Source organism: Syngnathus scovelli, chromosome 18, assembly GCF_024217435.2.
Source record: "Syngnathus scovelli strain Florida chromosome 18, RoL_Ssco_1.2, whole genome shotgun sequence".
Taxonomy (NCBI): Eukaryota; Metazoa; Chordata; class Actinopteri; order Syngnathiformes; family Syngnathidae; genus Syngnathus; species Syngnathus scovelli.
The window spans coordinates 2,885,131-2,897,570 of record NC_090864.1 but is presented as its reverse complement, the minus strand read 5'-3'; positions in this window follow the sequence as shown (position 1 = coordinate 2,897,570).

Here is a 12,440-nt window from a genome sequence, read left to right as displayed (position 1 = left end):
ACCAAACGTTGCAGGTGGTTATTTCTTCATGCGCAGTGGTCAACGCGGCACTCTCTAGCTGCCAAGAGCACTTTTTACTATGCGCACCCAACCAGACTGACGGGAGGAGCACATTTCAGAAAACGTGCTCAGCTCGTCCAGAAAACGCGATTTAAGCAAAAAAATTAAAAATGCACCTAAAACCTAAACCAAACGTTGCAGATGGTCATTTCTTCATGCGCAGTGGTCAACGCGGCACTCTCTAGCTGCCAAGAGCACTTTTTACTATGCACACCCAACCAGAGTGACGGGAGGAGCACATTTCAGAAAACGTGCTCAGCTCGTCCAGACAATGCGATTTAAGCAATAAAATTAAAAATGCACCCAAAACCTAAACCAAACGTTGCAGGTGGTTATTTCTTCGTGCGCAGTGGTCAACGCGGCATTCTCTAGCTGCCAAGAGCACTTTTTACTATGCGCACCCAACCAGAGTGACGGGAGGAGCACATTCCAGAAAACGTGCTCAGCTCGTCGAGAAAATGCGATTTAAGCAATAAAATTAAAAATGCACCCAAAACCTAAACCAAACGTTGCAGATGGTTATTTCTTCATGCGCAGTGGTCAACGCGGCACTCTCTAGCTGCCAAGAGCACTTTTTACTATGCGCACCCAATCAGAGTGACGGGAGGAGCACATTTCAGAAAACGTGCTCAGCTCGTCGAGAAAATGCGATTTAAGCAATAAAATTAAAAATACACCCAAAACCTAAACCAAACGTTGCAGATGGTCATTTCTTCATGCGCAGTGGTCAACGCGGCACTCTCTAGCTGCCAAGAGCACTTTTTACTATGCACACCCAACCAGAGTGACGGGAAGAGCGCATTTTAGAAAACGTGCTCAGCTCGACGAGAAAATGCGATTTAAGCAATAAAATTAAAAATGCACCCAAAACCTAAACCAAACGTTGCAGGTGATTATTTCTTCATGCGCAGTGGTCAACGCGGCACTCTCTAGCTGCCAAGAGCACTTTTTACGATGCACACCCAACCAGAGAGACGGGAGGAGCGCATTTCAGAAAACGTGCTCAGCTCGACGAGAAAATGCGATTTAAGCAATAAAATTAAAAATGCACCCAAAACCTAAACCAAACGTTGCAGGTGGTAATTTCTTCATGCGCAGTGGTCAACGCGGCACTCTCTAGCTGCCAAGAGCACTTTTTACTATGCGCACCTAACCAGAGTGACGGGAGGAGCACATTTCAGAAAACGTGCTCAGCTCGTCCAGACAATGCGATTTAAGCAATAAATTTAAAAATGCACCTAAAACCTAAACCAAACGTTGCAGATGGTCATTTCTTCATGCGCAGTGGTCAACGCGGCACTCTCTAGCTGCCAAGAGCACTTTTTACTATGCACACCCAACCAGAGTGACGGGAGGAGCGCATTTTAGAAAACGTGCTCAGCTCGACGAGAAAATGCGATTTAAGCAATAAAATTAAAAATGCACCCAAAACCTAAACCAAACGTTGCAGGTGGTTATTTCTTCATGCGCAGTGGTCAACGCGGCACTCTCTAGCTGCCAAGAGCACTTTTTACTATGCGCACCCAACCAGAGTGACGGGAGGAGTGCATTTCAGAAAACGTGCTCAGCTCGTCGAGAAAATGCGATTTAAGCAATAAAATTAAAAATGCACCTAAAACCTAAACCGAAAGTTGCAGGTGGTTATTTCTTCATGCGCAGCAGTCAACACGGCACTCTCTAGCTGCCAAGAGCACTTTTTACTATGCGCACCCACCCAGAGTGACGGGAGGAGCATATTTCAGAAAACGTGCTCAGCTCGTCCAGATAATGCGATTTAAGCAATAAAATTAAAAATGCACCTAAAACCTAAACCAAACGTTGCAGATGGTCATTTCTTCATGCGCAGTGGTCAACGCGGCACTCTGTAGCTGCCAAGAGCACCTTTTACTATGCACACCCAACCAGAGTGACGGGACGAGCGCATTTTAGAAAACGTGCTCAGCTCGACGAGAAAATGCGATTTAAGCAATAAAATTAAAAATGCACCCAAAACCTAAACCAAACGTTGCAGGTGGTTATTTCTTCATGTGCAGTGGTCAACGCGGCACTCTCTAGCTGCCAAGAGCACTTTTTACTATGCGCACCCAACCAGAGTGACGGGAGGAGCACATTTCAGAAAACGTGCTCAGCTTGTCGAGAAAATGCGATTTAAGCAATAAAATTAAAAATGCACCTAAAACCTAAACCAAACGTTGCAGGTGGTTATTTCTTCATGCGCAGCAGTCAACGCGGCACTCTCTAGCTGCCAAGAGCACTTTTTACTATGCGCACCCAACCAGAGTGACGGGAGGAGCACATTTCAGAAAACGTGCTCAGCTCGTCGAGAAAATGCGATTTAAGCAATAAAATTAAAAATGCACCTCAAACCTAAACCAAACGTTGCAGGTGGTTATTTCTTCATATTCAGCAGTCAACGCGGCACTCTCTAGCTGCCAAGAGCACTTTTTACTATGCGCACCCAACCAGAGTGACGGGAGGAGCACATTTCAGAAAACGTGCTCAGCTCGTCCAGAAAATGCGATTTAAGCAATAAAATTAAAAATGCACCTAAAACCTAAACCAAACGTTGCAGATGGTTATTTCTTCATGCGCAGTGGTCAACGCGGCACTCTCTAGCTGCCAAGAGCACTTTTTACTATGCGCACCCAACCAGAGTGACGGGAGGAGCACATTTCAGAAAACGTGCTCAGCTCGTCGAGAAAATGCGATTTAAGCAATAAAATTAAAAATGCACCCAAAACCTAAACCAAACTTTGCAGATGGTCATTTCTTCATGTGCAGTGGTCAACGCGGCACTCTCTAGCTGCCAAGAGCACTTTTTACTATGCACACCCAACCAGAGTGACGGGAGGAGCGCATTTCAGAAAACGTGCTCAGCTCGACGAGAAAATGCGATTTAAGCAATAAAATTAAAAATGCACCCAAAACCTAAACCAAACGTTGCAGGTGGTTATTTCTTCATGCGCAGTGGTCAACGCGGCACTCTCTAGCTGCCAAGAGCACTTTTTACGATGCGCACCCAACCAGAGTGACGGGAGGAGCACATTTCAGAAAACGTGCTCAGCTCGTCCAGAAAATGCGATTTAAGCAATAAATTTAAAAATGCACCTAAAACCTAAACCAAACGTTGCAGATGGTCATTTCTTCATGCGCAGTGGTCAACGCGGCACTCTCTAGCTGCCAAGAGCACTTTTTACTATGCACACCCAACCAGAGTGACGGGAGGAGCGCATTTTAGAAAACGTGCTCAGCTCGACGAGAAAATGCGATTTAAGCAATAAAATTAAAAATGCACCCACAACCTAAACCAAACGTTGCAGGTGGTTATTTCTTCATGCGCAGTGGTCAACGCGGCACTCTCTAGCTGCCAAGAGCACTTTTTACTATGCGCACCCAACCAGAGTGACGGGAGGAGCACATTTCAGAAAACGTGCTCAGCTCGTCGAGAAAATGCGATTTAAGCAATAAAATTAAAAATGCACCTAAAACCTAAACCAAACGTTGCAGGTGGTCATTTCTTCATGCGCAGTGGTCAACGCGGCACTCTCTAGCTGCCAAGAGCACTTTTTACTATGCACACCCAACCAGAGTGACGGGAGGAGCGCATTTTAGAAAACGTGCTCAGCTCGACGAGAAAATGCGATTTAAGCAATAAAATTAAAAATGCACCCAAAACCTAAACCAAACGTTGCAGGTGGTTATTTCTTCATGCGCAGTGGTCAACGCGGCACTCTCTAGCTGCCAAGAGCACTTTTTACTATGCGCACCCAACCAGAGTGACGGGAGGAGTGCATTTCAGAAAACGTGCTCAGCTCGTCGAGAAAATGCGATTTAAGCAATAAAATTAAAAATGCACCTAAAACCTAAACCGAAAGTTGCAGGTGGTTATTTCTTCATGCGCAGCAGTCAACACGGCACTCTCTAGCTGCCAAGAGCACTTTTTACTATGCGCACCCACCCAGAGTGACGGGAGGAGCATATTTCAGAAAACGTGCTCAGCTCGTCCAGATAATGCGATTTAAGCAATAAAATTAAAAATGCACCTAAAACCTAAACCAAACGTTGCAGATGGTCATTTCTTCATGCGCAGTGGTCAACGCGGCACTCTGTAGCTGCCAAGAGCACCTTTTACTATGCACACCCAACCAGAGTGACGGGACGAGCGCATTTTAGAAAACGTGCTCAGCTCGACGAGAAAATGCGATTTAAGCAATAAAATTAAAAATGCACCCAAAACCTAAACCAAACGTTGCAGGTGGTTATTTCTTCATGTGCAGTGGTCAACGCGGCACTCTCTAGCTGCCAAGAGCACTTTTTACTATGCGCACCCAACCAGAGTGACGGGAGGAGCACATTTCAGAAAACGTGCTCAGCTTGTCGAGAAAATGCGATTTAAGCAATAAAATTAAAAATGCACCTAAAACCTAAACCAAACGTTGCAGGTGGTTATTTCTTCATGCGCAGCAGTCAACGCGGCACTCTCTAGCTGCCAAGAGCACTTTTTACTATGCGCACCCAACCAGAGTGACGGGAGGAGCACATTTCAGAAAACGTGCTCAGCTCGTCGAGAAAATGCGATTTAAGCAATAAAATTAAAAATGCACCTCAAACCTAAACCAAACGTTGCAGGTGGTTATTTCTTCATATTCAGCAGTCAACGCGGCACTCTCTAGCTGCCAAGAGCACTTTTTACTATGCGCACCCAACCAGAGTGACGGGAGGAGCACATTTCAGAAAACGTGCTCAGCTCGTCCAGAAAATGCGATTTAAGCAATAAAATTAAAAATGCACCTAAAACCTAAACCAAACGTTGCAGATGGTTATTTCTTCATGCGCAGTGGTCAACGCGGCACTCTCTAGCTGCCAAGAGCACTTTTTACTATGCGCACCCAACCAGAGTGACGGGAGGAGCACATTTCAGAAAACGTGCTCAGCTCGTCGAGAAAATGCGATTTAAGCAATAAAATTAAAAATGCACCCAAAACCTAAACCAAACTTTGCAGATGGTCATTTCTTCATGTGCAGTGGTCAACGCGGCACTCTCTAGCTGCCAAGAGCACTTTTTACTATGCACACCCAACCAGAGTGACGGGAGGAGCGCATTTCAGAAAACGTGCTCAGCTCGACGAGAAAATGCGATTTAAGCAATAAAATTAAAAATGCACCCAAAACCTAAACCAAACGTTGCAGGTGGTTATTTCTTCATGCGCAGTGGTCAACGCGGCACTCTCTAGCTGCCAAGAGCACTTTTTACGATGCGCACCCAACCAGAGTGACGGGAGGAGCACATTTCAGAAAACGTGCTCAGCTCGTCCAGAAAATGCGATTTAAGCAATAAATTTAAAAATGCACCTAAAACCTAAACCAAACGTTGCAGATGGTCATTTCTTCATGCGCAGTGGTCAACGCGGCACTCTCTAGCTGCCAAGAGCACTTTTTACTATGCACAACCAACCAGAGTGACGGGAGGAGCGCATTTTAGAAAACGTGCTCAGCTCGACGAGAAAATGCGATTTAAGCAATAAAATTAAAAATGCACCCACAACCTAAACCAAACGTTGCAGGTGGTTATTTCTTCATGCGCAGTGGTCAACGCGGCACTCTCTAGCTGCCAAGAGCACTTTTTACTATGCGCACCCAACCAGAGTGACGGGAGGAGCACATTTCAGAAAACGTGCTCAGCTCGTCGAGAAAATGCGATTTAAGCAATAAAATTAAAAATGCACCTAAAACCTAAACCAAACGTTGCAGGTGGTTATTTCTTCATGCGCAGCAGTCAACGCGGCACTCTCTAGCTGCCAAGAGCACTTTTTACTATGCGCACCCAACCAGAGTGACGGGAGGAGCACATTTCAGAAAACGTGCTCAGCTCGTCGAGAAAATGCGATTTAAGCAATAAAATTAAAAATGCACCTAAAACCTAAACCAAACGTTGCAGGTGGTTATTTCTTCATATGTAGCAGTCAACGCGGCACTCTCTAGCTGCCAAGAGCACTTTTTACTATGCGCACCCAACCAGAGTGACGGGAGGAGCACATTTCAGAAAACGTGCTCAGCTCGTCGAGAAAATGCGATTTAAGCAATAAAATTAAAAATGCACCTAAAAACCTAAACCAAACGTTGCAGGTGGTTATTTCTTCATGCGCATTGGTCAACGCGGCACTCTCTAGCTGCCAAGAGCACTTTTTACTATGTGCACCCAACCAGAGTGACGTGAGGAGCACATTTCAGAAAACGTGCTCAACTCGTCGAGAAAATGCGATTTAAGCAATAAAATTAAAAATACACCCAAAACCGAAACCAAACGTTGCAGATGGTCATTTCTTCATGCGCAGTGGTCAACGCGGCACTCTCTAGCTGCCAAGAGCACTTTTTACTATGCACACCGAACCAGAGTGACGGGAGGAGCACAGTTCAGAAAACGTGCTCAGCTCGTCGAGAAAATGCGATTTAAGCAATAAAATTCAAAATGCACCCAAAACATTAAACCAAACGTTGCAGGTGGTTATTTCTTCATGCGCAGTGGTCAACGCGGCACTCTCTAGCTACCAAGAGCATTTTTTACTATGCGCACCCAACCAGAGTGACGGGAGGAGCACATTTCAGAAAACGTGCTCAGCTCGACGAGAAAATGCGATTTAAGCAATAAAATTAAAAATGCACCCAAAACCTAAACCAAACGTTGCAGGTGGTTATTTCTTCATGCGCAGTGGTCAACGCGGCACTCTCTAGCTGCCAAGACCACTTTTTACGATGCACACCCAACCAGAGATACGGGAGGAGCGCATTTCAGAAAACGTGCTCAGCTCGACGAGAAAATGCGATTTAAGCAATAAAATTAAAAATGCGCCCAAAACCTAAACCAAACGTTGCAGGTTGTTATTTCTTCATGCGCAGTGGTCAACGCGGCACTCTCTAGCTGCCAAGAGCATTTTTTACTATGCACACCCAACCAGAGTGACGGGAGGAGCACATTTCAGAAAACGTGCTCAGCTAGTCGAGAAAATGCGATTTAAGCAATAAAATTAAAAATGCACCTAAAACCTAAACCAAACGTTGCAGGTGGTTATTTCTTCATGCGCAGTGGTCAACGCGGCACTCTCTAGCTGCCAAGAGCACTTTTTACTATGCGCACCCACCCAGAGTGACGGGAGGAGCACATTTCAGAAAACGTGCTCAGATCGTCGAGAAAATGCGATTTAAGCAATAAAATTAAAAATGCACCTAAAACCTAAACCAAACGTTGCAGGTGGTTATTTCTTCGTGCGCAGCAGTCAACGCGGCACTCTCTAGCTGCGAAGAGCACTTTTTACTATGCGCACCCAACCAGAGTGACGGGAGGAGCACATTTCAGAAAACGTGCTCAGCTCGTCGAGTAAATGCAATTTAAGCAATAAAATTAAAAATGCACCCAAAACCTAAACCAAACGTTGCAGGTGGTTATTTCTTCATGCGCAGTGGTCAACGCGGCACTCTCTAGCTGCCAAGAGCACTTTTTACTATGCGCACCCAACCAGAGTGACGGGAGGAGCACATTTCAGAAAACGTGCTCAGCTCGTCCAGAAAATGCGATTTAAGCAATAAAATTAAAAATGCACCTAAAACCTAAACCAAACGTTGCAGATGGTTATTTCTTCATGCGCAGTGGTCAACGCGGCACTCTCTAGCTGCCAAGAGCACTTTTTACTATGCGCACCCAACCAGAGTGACGGGAGGAGCGCATTTCAGAAAACGTGCTCAGCTCGTCGAGAAAATGCGATTTAAGCAATAAAATTAAAAATGCACCTAAAACCTAAACCAAAAGTTGCAGGTGGTTATTTCTTCATGCGCAGCAGTCAACACGGCACTCTCTAGCTGCCAAGAGCACTTTTTACTATGCGCACCCAACCAGAGTGACGGGAGGAGCATATTTCAGAAAACGTGCTCAGCTCGTCGAGAAAATGCGATTTAAGCAATAAAATTAAAAATGCACCCAAAACCTAAACCAAACGTTGCAGATGGTCATTTCTTCATGTGCAGTCGTCAACGCGGCACTCTCTAGCTGCCAAGAGCACTTTTTACTATGCACACCCAACCAGAGTGACGGGAGGAGCGCATTTCAGAAAACGTGCTCAGCTCGACGAGAAAATGCGATTTAAGCAATAAAATTAAAAATGCACCCAAAACCTAAACCAAACGTTGCAGGTGGTTATTTCTTCATGCGCAGTGGTCAACGCGGCACTCTCTAGCTGCCAAGAGCACTTTTTACGATGCGCACCCAACCAGAGTGACGGGAGGAGCACATTTCAGAAAACGTGCTCAGCTCGTCCAGAAAATGCGATTTAAGCAATAAATTTAAAAATGCACCTAAAACCTAAACCAAACGTTGCAGATGGTCATTTCTTCATGCGCAGTGGTCAACGCGGCACTCTCTAGCTGCCAAGAGCACTTTTTACTATGCACACCCAACCAGAGTGACGGGAGGAGCGCATTTTAGAAAACGTGCTCAGCTCGACGAGAAACTGCGATTTAAGCAATAAAATTAAAAATGCACCCACAACCTAAACCAAACGTTGCAGGTGGTTATTTCTTCATGCGCAGTGGTCAACGCGGCACTCTCTAGCTGCCAAGAGCACTTTTTACTATGCGCACCCAACCAGAGTGACGGGAGGAGCACATTTCAAAAAACGTGCTCAGCTCGTCGAGAAAATGCGATTTAAGCAATAAAATTAAAAATGCACCAAAAACCTAAACCAAACGTTGCAGGTGGTTATTTCTTCATGCGCAGCAGTCAACGCGGCACTCTCTAGCTGCCAAGAGCACTTTTTACTATGCGCACCCAACCAGAGTGACGGGAGGAGCACATTTCAGAAAACGTGCTCAGCTCGTCGAGAAAATGCGATTTAAGCAATAAAATTAAAAATGCACCTAAAACCTAATCCAAACGTTGCAGGTGGTTATTTCTTCATATGTAGCAGTCAACGCGGCACTCTCTAGCTGCCAAGAGCACTTTTTACTATGCGCACCCAACCAGAGTGACGGGAGGAGCACATTTCAGAAAACGTGCTCAGCTCGTCGAGAAAATGCGATTTAAGCAATAAAATTAAAAATGCACCTAAAAACCTAAACCAAACGTTGCAGGTGGTTATTTCTTCATGCGCATTGGTCAACGCGGCACTCTCTAGCTGCCAAGAGCACTTTTTACTATGTGCACCCAACCAGAGTGACGTGAGGAGCACATTTCAGAAAAGGTGCTCAACTCGTCGACAAAATGCGATTTAAGCAATAAAATTAAAAATACACCCAAAACCGAAACCAAACGTTGCAGATGGTCATTTCTTCATGCGCAGTGGTCAACGCGGCACTCTCTAGCTGCCAAGAGCACTTTTTACTATGCACACCCAACCAGAGTGACGGGAGGAGCACAGTTCAGAAAACGTGCTCAGCTCGTCGAGAAAATGCGATTTAAGCAATAAAATTAAAAATGCACCCAAAACATTAAACCAAACGTTGCAGGTGGTTATTTCTTCATGCGCAGTGGTCAACGCGGCACTCTCTAGCTACCAAGAGCATTTTTTACTATGCGCACCCAACCAGAGTGACGGGAGGAGCACATTTCAGAAAACGTGCTCAGCTCGACGAGAAAATGCGATTTAAGCAATAAAATTAAAAATGCACCCAAAACCTAAACCAAACGTTGCAGGTGGTTATTTCTTCATGCGCAGTGGTCAACGCGGCACTCTCTAGCTGCCAAGACCACTTTTTACGATGCACACCCAACCAGAGAGACGGGAGGAGCGCATTTCAGAAAACGTGCTCAGCTCGACGAGAAAATGCGATTTAAGCAATAAAATTAAAAATGCACCCAAAACCTAAACCAAACGTTGCAGATGGTCATTTCTTCATGCGCAGTGGTCAACGCGGCACTCTCTAGCTGCCAAGAGCACTTTTTACAATGGACACCCAACCAGAGTGACGGGAGGAGCGCATTTCAGAAAACGTGCTCAGCTCGTCGAGAAAATGCGATTTAAGCAATAAAATTAAAAATGCACCTAAAAACCTAAACCAAACGTTGCAGGTGGTTATTTCTTCATGCGCATTGGTCAACGCGGCACTCTCTAGCTGCCAAGAGCACTTTTTACTATGTGCACCCAACCAGAGTGACGTGAGGAGCACATTTCAGAAAACGTGCTCAGCTCGTCGAGAAAATGCGATTTAAGCAATAAAATTAAAAATGCACCTAAAACCTAAACCAAACGTTGCAGGTGGTTATTTCTTCATGCGCAGCAGTCAACGCGGCACTCTCTAGCTGCCAAGAGCACTTTTTACTATGCGCACCCAACAAGAGTGACGGGAGGAGCACATTTCAGAAAACGTGCTCAGCTCGTCGAGAAAATGCGATTTAAGCAATAAAATTAAAAATGCACCCAAAACATTAAACCAAACGTTGCAGGTGGTTATTTCTTCATGCGCAGTGGTCAACGCGGCACTCTCTAGCTGCCAAGAGCATTTTTTACTATGCGCACCCAACCAGAGTGACGGGAGGAGCACATTTCAGAAAACGTGCTCAGCTCGTCGAGAAAATGCGATTTAAGCAATAAAATTAAAAATGCACCTAAAACCTAAACCAAACGTTGCAGGTGGTTATTTCTTCATGCGCAGTGGTCAACGCGGCACTCTCTAGCTGCCAAGAGCACTTTTTACTATGCGCACCCAACCAGAGTGACGGGAGGAGCACATTTCAGAAAATGTGCTCAGCTCGTTGAGAAAATGCGATTTAAGCAATAAAATTAAAAATGCACCTAAAACCTAAACCAAACGTTGCAGGTGGTTATTTCTTCGTGCGCAGCAGTCAACGCGGCACTCTCTAGCTGCCAAGAGCACTTTTTACTATGAGCACCCAACCAGAGTGACGGGAGGAGCACATTTCAGAAAACGTGCTCAGCTCGTCGAGTAAATGCAATGTAAGCAATAAAATTAAAAATGCACCCAAAACCTAAACCAAACGTTGCAGGTGGTTATTTCTTCATGCGCAGTGGTCAACGCGGCACTCTCTAGCTGCCAAGAGCACTTTTTACTATGCGCACCCAACCAGACTGACGGGAGGAGCACATTTCAGAAAACGTGCTCAGCTCGTCCAGAAAACGCGATTTAAGCAAAAAAATTAAAAATGCACCTAAAACCTAAGCCAAACGTTGCAGATGGTCATTTCTTCATGCGCAGTGGTCAACGCGGCACTCTCTAGCTGCCAAGAGCACTTTTTACTATGCACACCCAACCAGAGTGACGGGAGGAGCACATTTCAGAAAACGAGCTCAGCTCGTCCAGACAATGCGATTTAAGCAATAAAATTAAAAATGCACCCAAAACCTAAACCAAACGTTGCAGGTGGTTATTTCTTCGTGCGCAGTGGTCAACGCGGCATTCTCTAGCTGCCAAGAGCACTTTTTACTATGCGCACCCAACCAGAGTGACGGGAGGAGCACATTCCAGAAAACGTGCTCAGCTCGTCGAGAAAATGCGATTTAAGCAATAAAATTAAAAATGCACCCAAAACCTAAACCAAACGTTGCAGATGGTTATTTCTTCATGCGCAGTGGTCAACAAGGCACTCTCTAGCTGCCAAGAGCACTTTTTACTATGCGCACCCACCCAGAGTGACGGGAGGAGCACATTTCAGAAAACGTGCTCAGCTCGTCGAGAAAATGCGATTTAAGCAATAAAATTAAAAATGCACCCAAAACCTAAACCAAACGTTGCAGGTGGTTATTTCTTCAAATGCAGTGGTCAACGCGGCACTCTCTAGCTGCCAAGAGCACTTTTTACTATGCGCACCCAACCAGAGTGACGGGAGGAGCACATTCCAGAAAACGTGCTCAGCTTGTCGAGAAAATGCGATTTAAGCAATAAAATTAAAAATGCACCCAAAACCTAAACCAAACGGTCCAGATGGTCATTTCTTCATGCGCAGTGGTCAACGCGGCACTCTCTAGCTGCCAAGAGCACTTTTTACTATGCGCACCCAACCAGAGTGACGGGAGGAGCACATTTCAGAAAACGTGCTCAGCTCGTCGAGAAAATGCGATTTAAGCAATAAAATTAAAAATGCACCCAAAACCTAAACCAAACGTTGCAGGTGGTTATTTCTTCATGCGCAGTGGTCAACGCGGCACTCTCTAGCTGCCAAGAGCACTTTTTACTATGCGAACCCAACCAGAGTGACGGGAGGAGCACATTTCAGAAAACGTGCTCAGCTCGTCGAGAAAATGCGATTTAAGCAATAAAATAAAAAATACACCCAAAACCTAAACCAAACGTTGCAGATGGTCATTTCTTCATGCGCAGTGGTCAACGCGGCACTCTCTAGCTGCCAAGAGCACTTTTTACTATGCACACCCAAC